This window comes from Triturus cristatus, chromosome 7, assembly GCF_964204655.1.
Source record: "Triturus cristatus chromosome 7, aTriCri1.1, whole genome shotgun sequence".
NCBI lineage: Eukaryota > Metazoa > Chordata > Amphibia > Caudata > Salamandridae > Triturus > Triturus cristatus.
Window position 1 is genome coordinate 353,153,674 of NC_140590.1, and position 26,042 is coordinate 353,179,715.

At 46.7% G+C, this 26,042-nt stretch overlaps 1 protein-coding gene and 1 pseudogene across 1 annotated transcript in view; both read left to right on the plus strand.

The window, feature by feature from the left end:
* LOC146809649 (uncharacterized) overlaps window positions 1–26,042 on the plus strand; it is a 763,091-nt gene that overhangs the window by 167,848 nt on the left and 569,201 nt on the right. The gene's annotated exons all lie outside the window — the stretch shown is intronic.
* LOC146809650 (28S ribosomal RNA) lies at window positions 5,867–7,746 on the plus strand (annotated as a pseudogene).

The following is a 26,042-nucleotide window of genomic DNA, read 5'->3' on the forward strand; positions in this document are numbered from 1 at the left end:
ATATGTCATAATGGCTGATGCACTTACAACCTGGGCGAATGGACTCCGAAGGTTGTAGGGGGGCCCGCTCATGCAGGGGCACCCTGACACTTAGGACCCTGCACCCTGCCTTCAGGATTGAAAGGCCTGCCTTAGGGGTGACTTATAGGTTTTAAGTGTAGTGACCTCAGATATATTGGGAAACCTATATCTTTTGTAAGTGGTGCTAGCACTAACTTACACAGGCTGCAATGGCAGACCTGGCATCACAATTTGAGTGGTCTCTCATGTGTGACATAATACATTCTTCAGCCCATGGGAGACCTCTGGTGTACCTATGCACTTGGTACCTTAGTATCATATAGTAGGGACGTATCAGGGTACACCAGTAGCCAATCTGGAGTATACCTAAGTACTCACCATGTCCAATTTAGGGAAGAAGCACAGAGACTGGAGTCCTGATTAGCAGGATCCCAGTCAGGATAGTTAGAAAAACCACCAGCTAACTGTGAGGGTGACCATGAAAGCAGATCCTACTTTTCTACATAAACCTTCCTTTTTAATGTATATAAGCCACTCCTAGGGTAGGCCCTGGACAGGCTAGAGAGCAGGTTGCAATGCATTTAAAAAGCAGGACATGTACTTTTAAGTTTTACATGTCCTGGTAGTGAAATTTCATAAATTCATTTTTCACTACCTACATCTCTCATAGAATAACATTGTGATTACCTTATTGCATTTATACGTATAATTAACAAATGGGAATATAGAAGAGGTTTGAGTTTGGCGTCTTTGGAACCTAATTTAAAATCCAAACTTTTGGTGAAGTTGGATTTTAAATTACAATTCTGAAAGTGCCACTTGCCATTTGGTGCTTGCAGCCTGTTTCTGGTCACATAACTAGGTGTAGGTGACAGTTGGCCTTTGTGTATTCCACATAGACAGCCACACACAATGGAGGCTTAGGTGTGTCTCAATGGGCCATTACTGGCAGGATGGGAGGCGGGAGATGGGCACAGCATCACTTACACCTGAATAGACTGTGTCCTAGCCACACAGAAAGGGCTGCATACCCCCTGTAGCTAGTCTGGAGCCAGGGCAGGAGAATCAGGACATCTGTGCACTTCAAAGGAATGTCTTCTGAAGTCTACCCTACTTCAAAAGCACCACTGGGTATAAATGCTGGACCTCAGACACCACCACTTCAGTACACTTCTGGACCTGTGGATACTCTGACAGGAAGGATTGCTATGCTGCTGAGGGACTGCCATTCTGCTGGACTGCACTCTGCTTGACTCCTGTTTTGCTGTGCTGATCTGCTGCTTTCTTGCCTGGGTTTGAAACCAGAACCCACAGTGACTCCAAAGGCTAGATGGTTGGCCTCCTGATCTCAAGCATCAGGGACACAACAGGCTTCCAACCCTGGCACCTGGATTCTGCCATCCGTGAGTCTGCCTTGCAAAAGTGGTGCCACCCCAGTCTTAGACCCATGGAAGTGGGCCTATGGTGTTTGCCAGCGGAACCAACGCATCTCCCTGACTGAGCGACGCATCCCTGAGCAGAACCAACACATCTCCTGGCTGAGCAGTACATCCCCGAGTAGAATTGACGCATCGCCTCTGCTACGTGGATTACACTCGTCGCAAAAGACTTGCATCTCTGCCACAACCCGCATCTTGGGACTGATGCATTGTCTTGGGAACGGCCACTGGGCAACACCCTCCCTGGTGCAGGGCTTCACATCTCTCGTCGACGGCAGCCTCACCACTGCCACCACAGGACCTCGCAGCGCAGCCTTGCAGCATCTCAGAACTGACGCATGGCCTCGGCTGCACGATGCATCTTCGACAATGATCCACCCAATCTCCGCAACCAGGATTTAAGGTACTCTGTTCAGTGGGCTTAAGTGGGTCCCTGTAGCCAGCCCGTGCGCCATTGCGATTGGCCTGAACTTGTGACTTTGTCCCAGTCTGGTGCAACCAGATATCCCCAAAAGGACTTAGTGTTTTATGGTGCGATTTCTCACTATAAACTTTAAAATTCAATAACTCCAGGTCTACTCACTGGATTTTAGTTGATTTGGTCTTATTCTATTTACTAAATTCTATTTTCTAACCTTTTGTGGCATCCTTTTTAGTTTTTGCCAGCACATCACTTGCGCTGTGCTTGTGAAATCTATTGTATTTAGTATACATCTTAAAAGGGGCTTACATCCCGCCACCTTGCTTTCCTTGCTTTTCACTGGTTCTTGTGCTTGTCACTTACTTTTCCTCCATACGTATTGGCTATAGCATACTGTTTCCTGCATTTACCAATGCTTATATGCTTATTCCTGTGTTGCTCCTCGTGTGTTTCTCTTATCAGTTTCCCACCGCCAAAGTACTGTTTCCATCTGCTTTTGTGGAACTATTTTTTTAAGATTTTGCATGCACAGCGCTTTTTAAAATTATTTCTTTTGAGCATGCACTGAGTGCATGTGTCTGCAGTCTGTCTCTTGCACCAGCCCCCGTCCCTCCCACCACCCAGTGCTGTTTGGAAATGGGCCCCCACTTTCTTCACTTTATAACCTCATATGTGAAAAGATAGCTCCCCCATGGGATGAAGGGCCCATGCAAACACTGCCCCTTTAACAATCTTCATGCCTTTAAGGCATGCTCTTTTAATTGTGTTTTGCTGTAGCCGGAAACAACCATCTGTTGTGCTCCGATCGGAGCTGCTGCAACGGGGCAGAACAGAGACAGGCTTTCCGTTACCTCAGTAGGCATAATGTCAGACCGGCCGGATGCTTCAAGAAATGTAGGACCTGTCCATGGTTTATTACTGATTCAATGTAGATATTTGTATTCCTCTATACTTGCATCTCCGGGTGCAGTATCTGTAGGCAATTGTGTTGTAGTAGCGGAGATGTGCAGCTCCTACTCCTACTTAGCAAGTAAATATACATTGGCCCTCACAAACAGCTCTGTACAGCTAAGCTCATATTTCAAGTATGAAGGCCTGAACTATAGGCATCCTGCTTAACCGTTTTCTCAAAGCACCAGGCTGGGCTGGTGAAATTACTTGCGAAGCATCTTAGCCCGGCTCTAATACAACGGCAGAGAGAGGGAAGTAACTGAAAGTAAAGTGGTGTTCACTGAACTCTCCCACATGCTCTAAATAATATCACCAAGTAAAAGACTCAGAGTGTCCAAAGTGGTGTCAACTTGTAAACACTGAAACATGTCTGAAAAAGGTAGCATTGTTGCTGGTGGATTGATTAATCAAGCATGGAAAGTGCATCATTGAAATGGACTACTTCTCCCACAGTGAACCAGGCCTACCTCTTTTCTCTTGCGTAGGACATTTGACCTCCATTTCTAGCCGCACTCCTCTTGTTTGAGCAGGGTGGGACTGACACACATGAGATATTGTTTTCTCCTCAAAGACACTGGAGTGAAAACTATCATTGTCAACACTTGTTACTTTGCGCCCTGCCAATCTAAGCTATTAATTTGTATTTTGCGGAAGTGAACTTTCAATGAAAATGAAGTGTGTTTTACACTATTACACCAAAGCAGGAGTTTACAAGAATATTTCTGGGGAACTATCCACATCTTCCATTTAAAATGGCAAATTATTCTGAAGCCAGATTAGTCCAGTCTCCAGTGATTTTATAGGTGTGAGAGCCAAACCCAGATTGTTGCAAAGTACCGGCATGTTTTCCAGTTGTAGCATTTCTGTAACAGAAACGTTAATAATGCTGACAATATTTGTCAAATAATCATGTAAATAGTGAATGAACTTCTACAATATTCGAACCAAATATGATTAGAACAACAGAGGGTAATATGGATGAATGATATATCGTTATCCTCCCTTAATCTCTCTTTAACCGTTTCTGCGTCAAGGACGTAATGGTCACGTCCTCCGCTACGGTGGCCATGTGCCAAGGACGTAACCGTTACGTCCTCTGCACACGTCCAAGAAACCCTTGTGCTGTTTACAGCAGTTTGATTTCATGTTTTTGTTTTTTTTGTTTTGTTTTTCCAGCTTTGGGAGCAGGGGAAGAGTTTCCAATGCCATTTGTATCGGGAGACCTGGGAAAATGCTGGGTGTAAGTAATGTTGTGGCTCCTGCAGATTCCAGAACTTTCCATAACAGAAGTGTGAGGAAAATGTGTTTTTTATAGCCAATGTTTCAGCCAAGGGATTCTGGGTAATAACACGTGGTGAGAGCTATGCATGTCAGCCCACCCTGGATAGCCCTCAGTTGGCTAGGTTTCCCTGGGTGCTGACTGAGCTAGGGTCCAAAATCTAAGGGGAAAAAGTGGTAGAACAGGTGTTTTGACCATTTTTTCTGGGCCCAGAGAGTCTTCACCTGCGTGGCAGGGTCCAGGAACAACAACATGGCCCAAAGCTCCATTCAGGTCTTGGTGAGGGCCCTCCCACCTTGGGCTTCATTCTCCTGCCTGCTGCACTGCCAAGGGCCCATAAAAGGGTTCCATCCGGCCTGGAGAGGGATCCCCTGCTTGGCTGGGTTCAGCAGCTCATCCGGCCCACCGTGTGGAAAAGTACCTGGGATGGGGTCCTGCATGGCCAGGGAGGCCTTCCCCTCGTGTCTGTGCCCAGAAGCTCCAACCAGACCCCTGAGGCCCAGCCGGGCTTTGGGGTGGGTATTTCTGCCCTGGGCCCCATCCCCTGGCCTTCCGCATGGCCAAAGGCCCGGGTCAAGGGGTCCTTTGCGTCCAAGGAGGCTTCCCTGCTTGGCCGGGCTCAGGAGCCTTGACCGGGGACCCGACAGGCCCTGGGGTGGGTGCCTGCCTGTGCTGGGCTCCGTGCTCTGGCCAACCATGTGACAAAGTGTCTGTGATGGGGTCCCATGAGCCTGGGGAGGCCTTCCCTTTGCATCTGGGTCCAGGAGCTCTGACTGGGCCCCGGGACACCATCGGGCCTTGGGGTGGGGGCTCCCGCACTGGGCTCTCTCCTCCGGCCTGCCACACTGACAAGGGCTCGGGAGGTAGGTCTGTCAGGCCAGGGAGGGTTCCCCCACCTGGCTGGGCCATGGGGGGGTGCCTCCCCATCCTGGGCTCCATCCTCCTGCCCACCGTGTGGCAAAGTGCCCAGGACGGGGTCCCGCAAGCCTGGGGAGGCCTTCCCTTTGTGTCCGGGCCCAGAGCTCTGACCAGGCCCAGGAGCTCTGACCGGGCCCAGAGCCCCGCCGGACCTTGGGCACGTGGGCGCTCCTGCACTGGGCACAGTCTTCCGGCCTGGATCCCTGACAATGTCCAGGGAGGTAGGACTGTCGGGCCTGGGGAGGCTTCCCCTGCCTGGCTGGGTTCAGGAGCCCTGACCTGGGCTCCGTCCTCCAGCCCACTGTGTGGCAAAGCGCCCGGGATGGGGTCCCACGAGTCCAGGGAGGCCTTCCCTTCACGTCTGGCCCTGGAGCTCTGACTGGGCCCAAGGGCCCTACCGGGCCTCAGGGCAGGTGCTCACACCCTGGGCTCTGTCCCCAGGCCTGCCCCAAGGCCAAGGTCCCGGGTTGGGTCCACCAGGCCCGGGGAGGCCCCACCTGCTTTGCCTGCATGTGAAGGTGCCTTCGGGCCCCGGGTAGGAGGCCCGTCGGGGCTCCCCTCGTAGCCCCGTGCCTGAGGCCCAGGTGGACCTCCGAGCCACCGGGCAGCAAATCCCCAGTCCCATCCATGGGCAAGCGGGAGCCCTGTTAGTTAAAGCACAGCGTGACCGAGATGGCTGTCCTTCGGGCCTGGCCATCTGGTTATGTGCAATGCCTTCCAATGGAGCTACCAGATGGCTGGGCCACTCTGGAAGTCCCGATGGGGGCTCTTTTGTTCCCCCGATCCCAGCCAGGGCTCCAGAAGGCTGGGTGCTTTTGCTGCTTCCGTCCCCTCTCTCACTCGGTGTGCATGGATGACAATAAAGGGGAGTAGCCTTCCTCCGGATTACTAGGGACAGGATACTCCGGACCCCCTTGAGGTCTGGCGGTTCTCAGCCAGTGACCAGATGGGTCTTCTTAGAGTCAGGTGGCTTGGGAATGTAGCCCAAAGTGTGTGAGAACCTCCATCTAAGGCTAAATACGGGCACAAGACTGCTAGACAACAAGTACCATAATGGAAAGTTGAAAAGAACTTTGAAGAGAGAGTTCAAGCGAGAGTGAAACCATCGAGAGGTAAACGGCTGGGGTCCATGCAGTATGCCCAGAGGTTTTAACTCGGCGGGAAGGTCGTTGGCCCGGGATGGCATATTCCCTCCATGGGACTGCCACCCAGGTGCTGCCAGCCCTGCAGGGTGCATTTTCTCCAAGGCGATGTGCCACGACCTGCTCCGGGGCGGCTGGGAAAGCTTTGGGATGGGAGGTGGCCCTCCACTCTGGCGGAGGATGTTACAGCCTCCCTGGCAGCAGCTTTGCCGTGACCGTGGGGCTGAGGGAGATTTGACTGACTCAACACCCTCCCCCGACACCCGCTCCTGGTGTGACTGTCGATTGGGGTGGACTGTGCTCAGTGCATTCCGACCGCTTCAAGCCACCAGGCGGGGAGGCCTATGCTGGGCGCCAGGGGTCTGCGGCAATGACAGTTACCCACCCGACCTGTCTTGAAACATGGACCAAGGGGTCTAACACATGCGCGAGTCAGTGGGTCGAGCGGAACCCTGTGGTGCAATGAAGGTGAGGGCCAGCACGCGCCAGCTGAGGTGGGATCCTGCCACGAAGGCAGGAGCGGATGCACCACCATCCCGTCTCGCCTACTCTGGAGAGGTGGAGCAGGAGCCTACATGATAGGACCCAAAAGATGGTGAATTATGCCTGGGCAGGGCAAAGCTAAAGGAACCTCTGGTGGAGGTCCGTAGCGATCCTGACATGCAAATCGGTCGTCCGGCTTGTGTGTATAGGCGAAAGACTGGTCGAACCATCTAATAGCTAGTTCCCTCCAAAGTTTCCCTCAGGATAGCTGCAACTGGGAGCCCCCAGTTTTATCTGGTAAAGTGAATGATTAGAGGTCTTGTGGCCGAAACAATCTCAACCTATTCTCAAACTTTTAATGGGTAAGAAGCTCAGCTCTCTGCTGTGGAGCCGGGCATGGAATACGACTTCCTAGTGGGCCACTTTTGGTAAGCTGAACTGGTACTGCGGGATGAAACGAACGCCGGGTTAAGGCACCTAATGATGACACTCCTCAGACCCCAGAAAAGGTATTAGTTGATATAGACAGCAGGACGGTGGCCATTGAATTCAGAATCCACTAAGGAGTGTGTACAAACTCATCTGCCACATCAACTAGCCCTGAAAATGGATGGCGCGGGAGTGTCGGGTCCATACCTGGCCAGCACCAGTGCTGAGATCTGTGGGGGCAAAGCCGCGATGAGTAGGAGGGCTGCTGCTGTTCGCACGGAAGCCCTGGGCAAGGGCCCAGGTGGAGCCGCCGCAGGTACAGATCTTGGTGATAGTAGCAAATATTTAAACAAGAACTTTGAAGGCCGAAGAGGAGAAGGGCTTCATGTGAACAGCAGTTGAACATGGGTCAGTCAGTCCTAAGAGATTGGCAAGCACCATTTGGAAGGATACTTTGGGATAAGTATTGGCTCTAAGGGCTGTGTCTGTTGGACTGGGGCACGAAGCGGGCTGGGCGCGTACTGCAGCTGGACGAGGCGCCGCCCTCTGGGGAGGCCGCGACTCAGGGTGCGAGCTATGCCCTTCCTGTGAAATTAAATGAAATTAAATTTGGTATTTTATAAAGCGCACAGCTACTCAAGCTAAAGTGTCCTGGGGCATAGACTGCGGAGAGAGATGAGTGGAAGAAGCCAGTTATTGCTTAAACAGCCATGTTTTTAGATTCTTCCTGAACGAAAGTAAGTTTGTGTCAAGCCTCAGAGTTACCGGCAGGCTATTCCATAGTTTTGCACCCAGAACGCCGAAAGATCTAACGCCAGTGCGGGCAGGGCATATTTTCGGCACATTGGCCAGATTAGTTTTAGAAGAATGCAAGGGTCTGGGTGTAGAGTAATGGTTAGCTCGTTTAATTGAGTACTCGGCTCCAACCTTGTGAAAGGCTTTAAAAAAAATGGTCATAGCCTTAAAGCAAAGATTTAAGAATCGGGGTCATACTAGCTCTAGGTCTTGATCTCACGATGGCTCTGGCCATCGCGTTTTGAACCACTTGCAAACGCTGGGTCAAGGATTTAGAAAGACCGCTGTACAGGGATCTGACATAGTCAAGCTTAGATGTCACAAGAGCCTGCACGGAAATCCTTCTGCTCTCCAGCGGTAGAAGCGGCAGAATTATTTTATCATTCGGACTATACCGAAGCATGCACCAGAAAGATATTGGATCTGAGAATGCATCGACAATGCTTTGTCTATGATTATTCCCAAGTTTTTTACTTTCTCTTTTTCAGCGGGTGGGGGTGGCAGATCCTTAGGCCACCAGGTGCTCCAGTCAGGTGTTTCTAGTTTTCCAAAGAAAACAACTTCCTTTTTGTCTGGGTTGTACTTGAACTGATTAAGCCTGAGCCAGTTGAAAACCTTCGAGAGGCAGTAATTAATTTTTACCCTGTCAAAGTCGGAGCCTATATCACACGATAGTCATCAGCGTAAGAGACAATTTTGGCACCCGCTTCCTCTACCAAGGATGCCAAGGGAGAAAGAGAAATATTAAAAAGGGTGGGGCTAAGAATGGAGCCCTGAGGGACACTGACATTGATGGCAGGGACTGGAGAGGAAAAGGGTGGAAGCCAGATGTCCTGGAATCTATTTTTAAAATAGGAGGACATCCACGTAAGGGCAGTCCCACCCAGGCCTATGTTCTCAAGTCTGCTTAAGAGCCTCTCATGTGGGACCGTATCGAAAGCCGCTGACAGATCGAGTAATATCAGAACGAGCTTGCCTCCCTCGTCTAATTTGCCCCTAATTAACTATGTCACTGCAACTGCAACGCAGACTCAGTACTAACGTTTGCCCTGAAGCTGGACTGGGATTCATGGAGAAGCTTCCCATCTTCAATATATTTTTGCAGGACTTTGTGTACATGCTTCTCTAATGCTTTAGAGAGGGCCATAAGCAAGGAGATCTGCCTATAATTTGCAGGATTCGTTGGATCAGCATTCGTCTTTTTTATCAAAAGGAGAATCTTAGCGTGCTTCCACGATTTAGGCATAATGCCTGTGGAAAGAGAAGTGTTAAAAATCTGATGTACAATCGGGTTGATTGTAGAGGCAACCTGAGACAAAATGTTAGCTGGACCGGGGTCGGAAGGGGAGCCCGACTTAATGCTTTGAAGAAGGAACAATGAATCTTCCAACTGAAGCTCAGGAAAAGCAAGAAGGGGAGGGGGATCAGAGATGAAAAATGTGCTGTTGACACTATTGTCTTATCCTTCAATATGTTTGAGAAAGCATGTTGGATCAGAGAGATTTTGCCATGAAAAAATTGAGCAATCTGCTTTGACCATACCTCTGTGCTAGGTGCTACTTTAGAGCCATCTTTCGGTGAAATAAAAGATTTGGCTATCCTAAAAATTTCTTTGCTCTTATTTTGGGCATTATTGATCTCAGAGTGGAAGAAGTTAATTTTGGCTCTTTTTACAAGTGTATGGTAAATTTTTAGGCTATCTTTGTAACCAACCTGTCGATGGGAAGGTAGGATTTTCTCCATTTCTGTTCCTCTTTCCTGCAATTACTTTTGCTATCACTAAGGAGATTACTGAACAAGGGAGCTGAGAGGGTTAACCTTTTAGAAGAGCGGGTGACAACCGGAGCAGCAGCCTCGATGTTGGTACAAAGCCAACAGTCTATTCGGAGAGCATCCAAATCAGCGGTGCTCGACAACATAGCTATAGAGCGATTGAGAGCCTCAGCTAACTTAGGGATAGATATTTTGTGAAATGCCCTATGGTTGGAGGTAATTTGCCCAGTAATCATCAGTGGAGCTGTAACAGAGTAGGGGATGTCAAATTTTAGCAGGAAGTGGTCGGACCAGATGATAGAAAGTGGTGAACTGGCCTTTATATCAAAATTATGAAAGATTTGGTCCATGGTGTGACCCTTCACATGTGTGGCTGAGGAAATGGATGGGAGCATCTTCAAAGTATGCAACGTCTCCAGTAAAAAAGTAACATGGGGATCTGTATCGTTATCCACATGTATGTTGAAATCACCCAGAATAAGGCAAGTATTATATTTAAGGGCCAAAGATGAAATGGCTGAATTTAATGAAGTAATAAAGTTACTAATAGCGCCCGGGCCTGTAGATCAGGAACCCAGAGATGCTCTGATGAGGGGAGATAATGCAGAGAAAACTAAGAACTCTGTGCACTCAATGGTTTCTGTAGAAATCAGGGAGCAGTCTAAATCATGCTTATAAATTATGGCAACACCCCCATTCCACCTAGATCTATCTTTCCTGAAAATGTTGTCGCCTGTACGGATGGCCATAGTGATAGTATGGTTAGAGGCATCAGAGAGCCAAGTCTTAGTAAGAAATAACAAATCAGGCTGTTCATCTACAAGTAAATCATAAATGTGTGCAGCGTGTTTTTGCATAGAATGACAGTTAACCAGAACAGCCTTAATTCCCTGAGTTTTCAGAATATTTTTGCCCTCATTGTCACCAGGGATGGTCTCAGGGACGGGTGCTCTGCCAAGGGGAAGAAACCAGCTGCACTTATTACAGCGGAAGTTTACCGCTGAGCACAGGTCGGCTACATTGCACTGACATGGTGGTGATTGCATGAATTTCAATAGCAAGTCCCTATTGTAGCATATTGGAAAGGACTTATCAGCAATGAACTGGACATTATGGCCAGTGCCGGACACCTCCAGGACGCTGACGGATGCAGACGGGCTTGCCTTATGCACGCCCGCTCCACGCGAGCGCTGTGTGCATCGGTTTGCATCTGCTTTTATGGCAAACTAGACCACTAAATACTGCAGACAAAGCAGAAACTACAGGGCGGAAGTGAGGAGCCCAAAAAAGAAGCGTCAGCCCTCCACACAATCGGGGTTTTAACAGCCGAAGCAGACCAGGACCGGCACAAAGTGCAAAACAGCAAACAACAGGACTAGAGAAAGTAAGTAAAAGTTAGCAGCAGAAAAGGTACACCATAAAATTTAAAACGAATTAAAAGGTAAAATAAGTGACTTGGAAGTGTAAAAACCGGGAAATCACTCATGTCTTACCGCTATGGTCAGCGCGTCGGTTTGCATCTGCTTTTCTGGCAAACTAGACCACTAAATGCCCCAGATAAGGCGGAAACTACAGGCCGGTAGTGAGGAGCTCAAAGAAGAAGCGTCAGCCCTCCGCACTATCGGCATTTTAACTGCCGTGGCGGAACAGGACCGGCATGAAGTGCAAAACATCAAACAACAGGACTAGAGCAAGTAAGTAAAAGTTAGCAGCAGAAAAGGTACACCATAAAGTTAAAAACGAAAAATAAGTGACTTGGAAGTGTAAAAACTGGGTAAACCACTCAGGTATTACCGCTATCATCAGCGCAACGGTTTGCATCTGCTTTTATGGCAAACTAGACCACTAAACGCCGCAGACAAAGTGGGAAACTGTGGATCGCCCCAGGTGCGGTGGCCGCCGTCCCCCCGTGGAACCTCCCCAGGGGCACACGGCTGGCGTTCTGCCTCGGCCAGCACCTAGCAGCTGAACTGGTGCGGACCAAGGGAATCCGAATGTTTAATTGAAACAAAGCATCGCGAAGACCCGAAGCGGGTTTTAACGCGGTGTGATTTCTGCCCAGTGCTCTGAATGTCAAAGTGAAGAAATGTAATGAAGCGCTGGTAAACGGCGGGAGTAACTATGACTCTCTTAACCTCTTCTCAGTCATAGAGGCCTTTACCTCTTAGTGGTCCTGCTGGTACCTGCCTCTATAGCGCTAGACTCTGCGTAGAGAAGTCTATAGAGACTGGCCGAACAAGGTTTTATCATTGCGGCGAGCGTGATAGTGAGAAATGCAAAGCAAATTCCAGATGGGGTAGTTCCTGGCAAATAAAACCCAGTTAAGATGGCAAAAGGAGGTGCTGCCTTTTCCAGAAATTATTAACATCCTTACCGATTTGGTCAATCCAGCACCTGCTTAAAACAATGCAACTAGCGACAACGATTCAGGTCACGATATAGCACCCTGTTCACCCTCCTCAGCAACAGGCGAAGACACAACGTCAGTAAAACTATTGAATTTGCGGCCTCCTCAGCCAAGAGTGACACGATTGCATCCAACTTTGAAAATCAGCCTGATGTTTATGAAGTCAACAAAGAAATAATTAACAAGAAAAGTGATTGCACAAAAAAGGTCACATACTGGAAATACCCAAATGACAAATATAAATGTGATCTATGTGGAGACAGATTGGGAACTTTTAGCTAAGAAACCATGTCTCCAACAAACTTAAAGGCTTCTATCTGAAAATGTATTCAAAATGCGTCAAGGAAGCCGAATACAACAATATTGCATGCCATTATGCTAAATATTAAGGAAGAACAAAAAAAGGAGAGCCGCAATTTCTTTGCAGATTTATGACCTCAGATGTGGAACAAAAATTGGAGTTTCACAACATGCTCCGCATTCGCATCCAAGAGTGCAAAATGAGGCTAGACTCACAGTTCTAGCAAGCAGCAAACCATCTAAATCAGTGTTTCCCAAACTGTGGTCCGCTGACCCCCAGGGGTCCCTGACACATTCCTAGGGGGTCCGCAGGCAGCAGTTTTGAAAGCACTGCTAAGTATCTTGTTTAATTAACAGTTTTCAAAGAACAATGAAAGTGTCAAGATAACACCAGTGATTAATGTCCCTGCTGGAGAGAGATGAGAGTTTTGTCCAGTGGCAGCTTTGACTTATCGAATGTAGCGCAGAGGGTTAAAATGCCTACTGCAAAGAACATGTACCATGCCTTTTAAAAAACAGTATTTTATATGCATAGGTCAGTGGGTTACTTCTTTTGTCAGAGAGATTCTTTTGTTACTGTGCAGTTCATAAGTGACAATCGTAATCTAGCACAGTGACCAATAAACTGTCATCGAACAGCTGTTTGCAAACTGCAAGGTACAAGTTAGTGACTTGTGTTTTTTCCCAGTCTTTCATTATCCTGATGCTGCTAAAAAGGTTTATTTGGGAGGAAATACATTTTTATTGTTAAAGTCAATGCTAACCACTGTGTTATGTTCTGAATCCTGAGTTTGTGCTCCTCCAGACCAAGTACTCCTTAACAATGCCTACCAGTATGAATGACATGTGAAGTCTACACCTTGTAGTCCCCTTTGCCTTATGTAACATTTTCTATACACTGATTTACACGTATGATTCACTGTCTCTATATGTGTGTGATGTAAAGTGCTCTGACATCCTACAATGGTATGAGGGATGCTATAAAAAATGAAATACAGGTGACAGAGGGGCTATGGGGAGATGAGAAGCACTGTTGGAGGGTGATAGTGGGGGAGTCATTGAAGACCCCCCAGAAAGATTGTCAAATTCTGCTGCATAGTCAGGTCTTCATTTACTATTCTTTAAAAGCTAATACAATTCAATATATAATGATAAATGTGTTGTAGACTGCACCATTGTTTCCTAAATGTTTTGGGGGGAGAGCCCCCCAAAGCCCCCTTTGTAGTGGTCAAGCTCACTCACTGCACTTGGTGTGCACCGTATGGGGACTAGGGGTGGGCGGAATTTGCGAAAGTGACTTTCGCAAATTATCGCGAAAATGTTACAAATCTCCGCAAACACGCGGAAATATCGCGAAGATGCGGACGTTTTTTTCCCGCCCGTTCGCGGTATTTTCTGCATGGTCGCTGCTCGCCAACTTACCCATGCGGTTGCTTGCGGGCGCGGCCATCTTGTTTTCACTCTTCTCGCGGTGCATGATCGCGAGAAGAAAGACGTGATCGCGGGACCAATGACATTACTGCGGGCGCGAACTGTCGCGAGACAGCGCAAATGGCTACCAACAATACAACATCTTGTGGAGAACGCGACCGGATCGGGAAAACTTGTCGGCGAACGCGGAGATTCAGCTAAAGCGATCGCGCACGCACGAGAATGTATTATTTTACAGCGCGAGCAAGAACCAAATTATCGCTAAGCTGCGGAATACGGAAATTTTGACATTTACGCGCTCTCCCCGGAACGCGAAAATGTCAAATTATCGCAATTTCCGCGAGCGGAACGGAAATTTAGCCCAGGCCTAATGGGGACTGGTCTGAAATCATTTGCCAGGGCTGCTTTGGATTTCCAGTCTGGCCCTGGCAGGAGCAGGAGCCTCGTACTGCGAAATAAAACCAACCATGAAAAGTTAGTCACGGAGATGCAGCACCTACCTTCCCATTCACTTTTTTTGTTTTCTTTCAAATGCTTTCAATATATAATACAAAAGAAGTGGCGGAGAGGGTTGTTAGCCTCCTAGGCTTAACACACTCCGCCACTTCAGAAACGCAGGGCTGCACCATATTTACAAGAATATGGTGCAGCCCTGCGTTTCCCCTGCGCTGGCGCAACACTTAACAGGGGAAGATTGTTTATGTACAGGAAGGTCCCCCTTCCTGCACATAAAAAATCTTGAAATGTCGTTTTGTCACTTCTATGTGTGCTGCTTAATGCAGCACATATGGAAGTTACAAAATGTCTATTTTTTTAAAGATTGTTGATGTGCAGCAAGGCGTTTTGCAAAAACGAGGAGAAATGAAGCATTTCTCCTTGTTTCGCCAAGTTAAGACCAGGTTTTCCCTAGTATTAATTTTGGCGCTGCCTCCCATTTACGCTGCCCTTGTAAATAGGGGGCCACGTCAAAATCAATGGGTGTTGTAGGGGAAACGCCCACCGCAACACCCACTGCCCACCCCTTTCACGCTAAGCATTGGGTGAAAGGGGGTCTTATTTACAAGGCAGCGTTAAGCCACGTTAAGGCTTAACGCTGCTTTGTAAATAAGGCGAAGCCACTATCATCACGGCAACGTCTCAAAAAGTGATGTTCCCATGCTGATAGGGGCTTGTAAATATGCACCTAAAATCATTAGTAATTCGAGTATTTGTTTTGTGTGCACACGTGTGTTAATTGTTTTTGATTTACTGTTTTAATGTTTGAAATTTAAATCCTACAAATTGCTTGGGGGTCCCCGGCATACAGTGGTGACTCAATGGGGGTCCTCAGGAGTCAAAAGTTTGGGAACCACTGATCTAAATTATGGTCACAGGAAGAACTACTGCTATTAGCAGAATTCAAAAAAGTTAACAAAAATAAAAAAATATTAATGCGCGGATGGTTCTGCATTTTGACAATAAAAATAGGAAACAAATTGCAGATAAAAGAAGAGATAGAAGAGATAAGTGCAATACATGGCAAAGGATGTATTGCAAGCATCCAATAACACTGAAAGTGACTCTTGCGATGAACCTGATCTTTCAGTGGAAGTAACAACAGAAAGACTTTATCAATCGAAAACGTGCACCAAAAAATCAAATACTTTGATGAACTGAATGATAGAATCTCAGAAGTGAGAAGTTCTCTAAAAACGTGAAGCATCATGATGCTGGTATGGATCTGATGGATGAGATTGTGACTTATATTTCAGAGACACCAATGATATAAGTAGGCTATCTGGTTTTAGGTTTAAACCTATATTCACTGGTAAAACCCCCATTGAAAGAAAAATAGCCATCACCGGTGTAACCATATAAACACTGGAAAAACACCTATGCAACAACAAACTAAGTGCCATTCAAAGAAAGGAAAAGATGAGTGAAAGTAATTTTTATTTCTTCCTGAAGGAGCCAATACAATGTAACTTTGTTATACAAGGTAGCATCAAGAAAGACTGGACTAGCATTATTCTGCTTGAGGTTTGTTGTTTAGCTATGTCACTAAAACATTGTCTCTGCTTTTTTCAGTTTTGTGGTCTTTGGTCTAAAGATGTAGGGGCAGATTTATGAGCCCCTTGCACCACTTTTGCGTCACTTTTAACATGGGAAAAGTGACGCAAAAGAGGCGCAAGGGGCTCATAAATCTGCCCCGTAGTATTTAGAAGCATGTTTTAGGTCTGATTTAGTTATTTTTTAAACTTAGAGAATCAGGAAATATCAAAATCATATTTGAAATGTTGGCTACATTTGATTTCACTGATAGGTAAAATGGCTGGTTTCATAAGAATCTTTCCTAATATGTAGCATCACATTTACTCACAGACAGAGAATGGGTGAAATCCTTTGATACATCAGCCCCCTTTTCTAGTGAGTCAGTATTGATTGTAAGTGAATTGCCAAACACCCCAGTCTTTAAACATTCAATGCAAGATGTAGTAAAAGGTATATGTGAAAAGAATGTTGTCACCAAGCATCTGAGATAGGGGTGAAAACATGATACCAGGCGTTTGGTAAACATGGATCACAATGCTGCTGGAAAAAGTTCCTACCAAGTTCCATAAAGATTGGAGTGATATTGTTTGTATTTGCAATAAAGCAGCTACGTATCTAAAAAAGTTGTATGATGGCCTGTCAAAATCGATACCTGAGCTGAAGTGCTTCCCTGTAAGAGATCCCTGTCACATGCTAGATGGTATGCTGAAAGCATCTTTATAATCTTCAGAGTTATTGAAGAATGCTATTGACTTTGTAGTCCATTCTGGTGCAGTAAAAATGTATTTGGTCCTAATATACCCTGTGCACATGCTACATATATACTTGCACTATCAGTGCAGAAAGCAAGCAATAATTAAAATTAAATTAAAATTCCATAAACTACGGAAAAACAATTTTTCTGTTGTTTTTAATGGCGCGAAAATTTGTAACCACTGATAACTACTGTTTTCAAGGCATTGAAAAAACTGGAAAAACCCCACCAGAATTTACCAAAAATAGAAACTGAAAACAAGTAAGCCTAGATATAAGTTTTATACCAGCAAATCGAAATGAACCAACAAGTGAACTCAACAATGAGCCTATGAAGTCTGCTCAAGATGAGCACCAGAATGCCTCAGTGGAAAACAACATATCAAAGAATGATAAGAAACATGGAAGGCTCAATCGAACACACAAGAAAAAATGTGCTAAAGCAAAGGGCAGCTACAAGCAATACCAGGCAATGTTTAAAAAAGACAAAAATAAATTTGCCTGGATAATCACTGATGGTGCAGGAGATGCCACTTGCCAAATCAGTGCTGATGATATCTTGCAATACTATAGGGAAATAATTGAAAAAGAAAATAAGAAAAATCCCAAATTCATCTCAATCGACAGGATACCGGTTGAATGGGAAATTGGAAAACTTTGTAAAGAAATTACACTGCTTGAAATAACGAATGCCTTTGATGACTCAAAGTTAAACAAAGCAGTGGGGCCTAACCAGATTGGCCTGAATGATGTGACCAATGTCCATAACAAACAACCAAGGCTGCTGCCCACAATCTTATCATCTTGGTTTTCTATGAGAAGAGTCCGGGGGCGTGGCTAACCGCCTAAAATGGCAGACGTGTCCTGGTGAGGCTCCGGATCCCCCGCGGGGAGAAACTAAATTACACCACCCAAAACGAATTTCCACTCGCCACAACTGTCGGCACGTACCTAGAAGCACTCCCTTCGCAGACTGTGGTGGCATCAGATCCTGTGGGTGTCGACGACGCTGAGGTGCGGATGCTTGCCAGTGAACACGGCCTGGTGTGGATGTGCTGCCGAGACCGGGAGGTCGAATCCCACTCTGGCCGCACGGGACGCGGCGCTCTGGGGCTTGACGATCGAGTGAAACCTTGGGGGCGCGACTGCTCAACGAGTGGCCCCCACCACACATGAGAGGACTCCGGGCTGGAGTGGAATCCACGCTGCAGCATAACAGGCGGTGAGTGCGGCGATCAGAGCTGGGCTCACTGGGACTGTGGACCTGCCCCTTCACCGAGGCCCAGCTGTACTACCTTGCACACGGCCAGCATTGGACAGAGGTTGTGCGGGGAGCGGGGGGCACAAACCCAAAGACTTCCACATCATGCCAGCGCTAGAGGGGCCCCCCTTCCTATTTTAGTTGAAATTTCCCCCTTCCGGCCTGTGGAAACGGCAACGTCGCAACGGTGGACTGTGGGGGGACCTACCTGATACAGTTTATGCCTGTGCCCACGCTGCGGGGAACATCGCCGTGATCACCCTGAATTTCCCATTCTGGGCCTGACTGAGCTTGCGGGGTGGTTCAGTGGTGTGCTGTGTCCCCACGTCCCTGATCAGGGATCCGGAGGGCACGAGCTTTCTGCCTGCCTTCTTCATAATGCACAGAGACTGTGGGGGCTTGTTGATCGGTGGAGAGCCAAGCTAAGCTCGACAACAGTGTCCTACAGCATTTAGGTGCGTGGCGCCCATACTTAGGGAGGGCTGGGTGCGTTCCTCCGGGCCGCATACCACCAGCCCGGCCAAGACCACTAGCAGCTGACTGTGTTTCAGACGCCTGGGAGTCTACTCGTCACTCATCACTTGGGGGCCCGACTTGGCGGTGCAGTGCTGGGAATTGGGCTTGGCGCGGTCGATGTTCGGGCGGAGCTGGGGACCCTTCCCCCCTTTCTTCCCTTGTGTGTATTAGTGAGTGAGTACCACCATCAAGCACCACCGACATACGACATGGGCAGACTTAAGGGAAAAGTAATGGACGGCCACAATGTCGTAAGTGGCCACTGTAACCCGCCTGGGACCTCTAGCAGGCCCCCATCGCCGGGGACCTAATCATCGGACACGGTGGAGAGCACCCCTGACAAGCTGGATCCGATCCTAAAAGAAATCCGCGAAACCCGGATGGCGCTCGAGCAGCAAATGGGGACTCTTACCTCGGGCCTTACACTGCTTAAAGCTGATCACGGAAAGCTAGCAAGAACGGTTAAAGAACATGACCGAACTCTGAAAGATTTGGAACCACAACTTGCAGTACAAACGACGCAATTGCAACACCTGCAACAACAGGTCACCAGTCTTCATGTTCGGGTGGAAGACGCCAAAGGCAGAAACAGACACAATACCATACACATAATTGGCCTCCCGGAAAGCAGCGAGGGCTCTTGAGCGGCAGACTTCATGGAAACCTGGTTCTAGGATCATGTGGCTCAGGACGGACTTTCACCGTACTTCTGTGTAGAGGGAGCCCATCAGATACCAACAGGGGCACCAAAGGCGGGCGCGCCCCCGAGACCACTGATCGTAAACATTTTAAACTATAGAGATCACGATGTCATCCTACAAAAAGCCAAGGAAAAAGCACAGATCCACTACAAAAATCACCGAATCTCATTGTACCCAGATTAGACTATACTAGTACAACGGCAAAGATCCTCCTACCAAGCTGTAAAGAAGAAATTGCAGGCAGCTCAACTGAAATATGCATTACTGTTCCCGGCCAGGCTAAAGATCATTTATGACAAAAACACTATTTCTTTGACAGTCCGAGTGATGCCGAGGAATGGCTGGAAATTATGACTCTTGAGCCGAGCCACAGTGGCCAATCAGAATCGCAGCCCTGAAGCCGTAAAGGTTCACAGAGACAGGAGCATCGCCGAACACAGTCAAAGAATCGGGGCAAAGACAGCACTGGCCCCACCCGGAAACAGCAGCAGATGGACAGGGAGGAGGCTCTGACTGTGGCCGGGTCTTTCAGGGATGGTAGCCAAAAGATCTCCACGGACTCTGAAGACAGCACACTCCACTCGCACTCTGAACACAGTATCCCTCTGTTCCCCTCAGTTACACCTCAGATAATAGATGATCTGGTAGCTAATTGAAGCTCTACAACCTCTGTGAAGTGGTCGGACTTGTATGAGGAACCCACTTTGTGAAGTGACCCCTAGATACGGGGATTGCCACTGAACTATCGACCACACTTGTATCTTCTGGTATTATATTCAGGCAACAACAGTAAAAAGGCCCGAATTTGTAGGAATATGTTACTTGTTATTATATCAAAGTATAACTATACCTAGTTTGTTTTTCTGACTTTATTATCCATCTCCCAGCGGGCACGCCCAATTTATTCAGTTTGTGGTTCACATATACCCAGGTGGTGGTGGTCAAATGATATTTATATTGTGTACATATTCCCTCCCGGGCTCTGTCGAGCCGCCAGGACTCCGCGCTCCCACAATGTGCAGTATGGACGGTGACTGCACACCCCCACCGAGCGTACGCACCATTATGTGTAATTTGTACGTTGCAATTAGTTGTTGGGCCCAGCACAGTTTAGAAGCTGAGCCGTGTTTTGTTAGTTTTAAGGCAATGGGGTACTCCTGGTTTGCACTAATTCACAGGCTCCACAATGTACGGATCTACAACTACCATAGAGCCTCATGTCTAGAGATCACATCACCGTAGGCTCCTATAATATACTAACTTGGAATGTGCGGGGCCTAGGAGCCATACATAAAAGGCATCGTGTACATGCAATTCTCCTTAGACATAAGGCCCACATAGTCTTCCTCCAAGAGTCACATCTCACCGATGCTGAGGCCCAGAAAACACACAAAAAATGGTGGGGTCATGTTTACTCCACTCATTACTCAGCATTCGCTAGAGGGGCTACCAGCTGGGTTCGTCATGGGGTCCTATTCACGGAACTGGATCGTCTTATAGACAACCAAGGGAGGTATATCCTACTGAAGGGCACATTGGATGGCATAACTGTGGTTCTGGGGAGTATATATGCCCCGAACTTCGTCCAGGACAAATTCTATCAGCGACTGGGCACAGCATTAGTCGGGTGGGATACAATTCCGTGGATTCTGGGCAGGGACTGCAATGCTGTGTTAGATGTGGCTCTGGATAGGTCTCACCCCCCGTTACACAGCACTAGTGCCTGCAAGTTAGCAGAGATGCTGAACACCTGGCTAGAGGGTTGGGCATTGTCGGACGTTTGGCGCCATCTACACCCTACACATAAGGAATACTCCTTTTACTCACCAGTCCACCAACTCCACACACGGATAGACAGATTCCTTTGCTCCAATAGCATAGCCGCACAGGCCCGCCAGTCCATTTATTTAGCAAAAACCCTTTCGGATCACAACCCTCTCCAGCTTACACTCGCCTGGGGTAGAGTGCCAACCCCAGTACCCAACTGGAGACTGGGACCACAGTTACTGGAGGATGCCCCGTTCCGCACTACTATATCTAACAAAATTGTAAATTATTTCTCAGAAAACTGGAACACGACTTCCTCCAACCTGATTGAATGGGACGCACTCAAGGTGGTGGTGAGAGGAGCTGCAATTGGACAGATAGTGGGGGCCAGACAGGAAATACACCAGACTTTGATGAGATGGAGAATTTAATGACCACCTTGGAGCAGGAAGCAGTGACGGACCCAGATAAAAGGGACGCACTGCAGAGTGCTCGTATTAGCCATGCTGAAACACTCAAAACATTGCGGGTTATAGACCACAGAGCCTTTATACAGCGGAAACATTCGGAAGCAGATAGAGCTGGAACATTACTAGCCCGAATTGTACAGGACAGGCCTGAACCGCCCATTATTATGCATGTTTACACACCGTCCGGTACCTCAGCCAACACGCAACAAGAAATAAACTAAACCTTTTGCACTTATCTCCGTAGCCTTTACGCAGCCCCAGCACATGACACCAGCACTTCTATAGCCGATTTTCTGCAAGATTTAACACTCCCCTCCCTGCCGACAGACATACAGGAAGAATTGGCGGGCCCTATCACTCACCAAGAAATAAGTATTGCAATTAAAGGTCTAAACTGTAATAAGGCACCTGGCCTAGATGGCCTGCCCGTAGAATTTTATCAAACTTATTCAGACGCCTTGGTCCCTAAATTAGAAGAGGTATATAAGGCAGCTTTAGAGGCTGGTCATTTACCAAACTCCACCATGCAGGCCCTGGTCACCTTCATGCTCAAGCCGGGCCGTGATGGCACGGACATTACTAATTACAGGCCTCTATCTCTCCTAGCAACCGAATATAACATTTTAAGCAAAGCCCCCCCAAACCGTATACAGCCCTATTTTAACACCCTTATACACAGTGACCAATGTGGATTCCTACAGAATCGTAGCACATCCATTAATACTAGACGGTTACACTATGTTATGAATGCTACCCCGTCCGCCTATCCGGCTGTGGGTTGCCTCGCGTTAGACCTACGACAGGCCTTTGACCTGGGACTACATGTTTGCTACCCTACAGCGCTTTGGCTTCCCGGATGGCCATCTTAAATGGGTGCGCCTACTCTATATCTCTCCCAAGGCGAGAGCTCGCACCGGACAGCATATTTCCCGGGAGTACACGATCCACAGGGGTACACGGCAGGGATGCCCTCTGTCCCCCCTGTTGTTCGTACTCGTCTTGGAACCCCTAGCAATAGCATTGACGCAATCATTGGAACATCTGGGAATACCTATCAATGGGATGGCCCACCTTACTTCTATATGCGCAGACGATATCCTTTTATATCTCCGTGATTTGTCTGCTGACGCTAGACCACTCCCCACTATACTTTCAGACTTTGGAAAGATATCGGGTCTTGTTATTAATTCAAGTAAATCACATGCCTTTTTCTTTCGGGAAGGGCCACACCCAGCTGAGATGCAATTTGGTACTGATACTCTACCTGTAGCCCACACCACATTCAAATACCTGGGATTACAGGTATACAGATCGCAGGTGGATATGCTGGGGGGTAATCTCCTGAAGGCAATCGCCACCCTGCGCTCGAGTGTGGCCTTTTAGACGTCCTTGCCCCTCTCGGTGATGGGATGAATTGCCATCTCTAAGATGGTAGTACTTCCCTGGCTCTTATATTATTTTATTAATTTACCCATAGTGGTTCCCCAATCCATATTCCGCACCCTGAATTCTATCTTAGTGGAACCTATATGGGGGGGCGGGTCACCGAAGAGTTAGCCTCCAAAAACTTCAACTGGAATCCCGCAAGGGAGGATTAGGGGTCCCGGACTTTAGGGCATATTACTATGCTTGCCAAATCCAATGGCTATCATACTGGACAACGGGGAGAAACCTACATTAAATCGGATTTACGTTGGGAGACATTGACAGGGATAGGCTACATTCCCTGATTCTGCCCAAAGCTAAAATTTCCCCAGAGGGACCCCCGTTGCTGAAGACAGCGCTACTATGCTGGAAGAAAGCGCTGTGTATACCTCAGGTGTGACCCACTACGCTACAAATATACCATTACTGGGTATCCCCGTCTCTGGGGATAGGCTCACGAGGGCAAGAATACGCACCTGGGCCGAGGCAGGGGTGGAGGAGGTTGGTGCTTTCTTTGGTGATGGCCCTTTAGAAAGAAAGGGGGGAACCCATAATAACCCTTTGGCATCTGGGTACTTAAACAAGTGTAAAGAAAAAACTAACGCCTAGGGATTAATGATATTTCTACGTTCTGGTGACGAGAAAGATTAATTATCTCCTCCCTTGAGTTATTTTATCCTCAATGTGAACTATGTTATCATTATTTTTAGTAGTCATACATGGTAATTCCGACCCAACAATGAGTATATCTTTCCTTAGATCTGTGTCTAAGTATATTTATTGTTTTGTATTTCAGCATCAATATATAAAGAGATTAATCTTTCAGACATATATACAAAAACATTTATAATATTTACAATCTTTACTTACAAGAAATCAGAAATCAATGAACATATACATCAATGAAACCCTACATTTAAATTAGGATGCTTATAGGATTAATCTACTCAAGCATTCCTTTCTAATGAAGATCAAACCTACTCGAGAACTTTTGAGATCTTTTTTTTCATTATGATCTCTACTTTCATAAAAGTACTCTGTTAAAGTGAATCCAAAATAATCAATAATTCAACTGAATGTCTTCCAAATCGTTGTCGACGCGTTTCAGCCAAAAAACTCTTAGGCCTCATCAGGACTAGGGCACATGTATATATAATTTCTTCAAATTTCACTAGTAGAAGTCGTTCTGTCGAGGTATCTTGTAATGTATTCGTAAATTATTTCTCCAAATCTCCATCCAATGTTTTTTTTTACTTGAAAAATCTTCGGTTTTTTTAACTTGAATGCCTCAATTCATTGCACGAGAACCGTGAGAAAAAACGGAAAACCGTAGACGTCGCCTTTGTCGTCTAGATACCTCGCGCTTCTGGCACTTTATGAAAGTAGAGATCATAATGAAAAAAAAGATCTCAAAAGTTCTCGAGTAGGTTTGATCTTCATTAGAAAGGAATGCTTGAGTAGATTAATCCTATAAGCATCCTAATTTAAATGTAGGGTTTCATTGATGTATATGTTCATTGATTTCTGATTTCTTGTAAGTAAAGATTGTAAATATTATAAATGTTTTTGTATATATGTCTGAAAGATTAATCTCTTTATATATTGATGCTGAAATACAAAACAATAAATATACTTAGACACAGATCTAAGGAAAGATATACTCATTGTTGGGTCGAATTACCATGTATGACTACTAAAAATAATGATAACATAGTTCACATTGAGGATAAAATAACTCAAGGGAGGAGATAATTAATCTTTCTCGTCACCAGAACGTAGAAATATCATTAATCCCTAGGCGTTAGTTTTTTCTTTACACTTCTTTGGTGATGGCAACCTCCTTGATCATGACACCTTCGTGCAGGTTACCGGAGCACCGGAACATCAGTATTTACTACAAGCAATCGTCTCACACTACATTGGGAACACTTGGGCACCACAACGCAGGGAACTCCCAAAGCATAATATAGTTCATTTACTGTATTATATGGGGAAAGGGGGACAACTTATTAAATGCTTGTATACCAGTATTAGGGCGCATGCTGGCATAACACTCACACCACTTAGGACGAAATGGGTGGAGGATGTTGGTCTAGAACTTACAGAAAAAGCATGGGCGAACATGCTAAAACACCCCAAGAAGGTGTCCCGCAATGTTAACCTGAAATTTATTCAAACAATGGTCCTACATAGATCTTACCTCACTCCGCGAAGAATACACCAGATGTTCCCAGAGGCACAACACAGCTGCCCCCGCTGTAAAGACGACGAGGCAGACTTTATCCATATGCTATGGAACTGCCCATGTATACTAGACTACTGGAATGGCGTTCGGCATTACCTGGGAGTAGTCACACATATGATAGTTCAAGACAAGGCCCTAGAATGTCTTGTGGGGCTCCGTAGGCGTAAAAAAACACAAAAGGTTCAATGACGTTTCCTTGACCTTGCCCTTCTGCTGGCTGTTCGGGCCCTCACCATGAGGTGGAAATCCCCCAGATGCTCGACATTATCTAGCAGGCAAGATGACATGATACAATGGGGTAGTGCAGAGAGCGTGGTGCTGCATAGAGAGGAGGCTAGGAGATTGCGAAAACTGCCTATCTCTATGGAATGGGAACAGTATGTTAGAGGACTTCAAACAACCTAGATTTAATCCCTATACAACACACTCCAACACAATAAGTTACTCTCCTTCTTTATGGAAACATAGATAGACCCACACAGACCCCAGACCACATATCAAGGATCTCAGACGGGAAACGACGCACGGCTCCACGGTCAGCAACTATTAGATGAACATATGACTCAGGAAGGGCAGACCAGTAAGGGGGGAGGGACGGGAGGTGGTTTGGGACTAGTTTAGTTTGTTAGAGTTAGTTTGCACATTAACATGCTTGGTCTTACTGATCCCGATGTCTAGCTCTTGGTCACTTAAGTGAAACAAATACCCATAAGACCGCATCAGCGGACAACTGACGACTAACATTTGTAACTAGCAGTTTTTCTATGGTCAAATACGTATTATGTATAAGATGAGAACAACGAAAACAAAATACCTTACGTGCTATAAACGATCCTACTTTTACGCTGTCGAGGTGTTTCAATGAAGTATGTTTAAAAAAAAAAATCTGAGAAGAGTCCTAGAAAGTTTAAAAAAAGAACCAATCAATATTAATACCAAAAAATGTACTGATCAGCGAACTTAAGAAAATGAGTTACTGGAGACCAATTATGATCAGTACAGCATTCAGGAAGTTATTCACAAAAATATTGACAAAAAAACTCACAATCATTCATTAATCTGAATACGAGACAAGAAAGCTTCA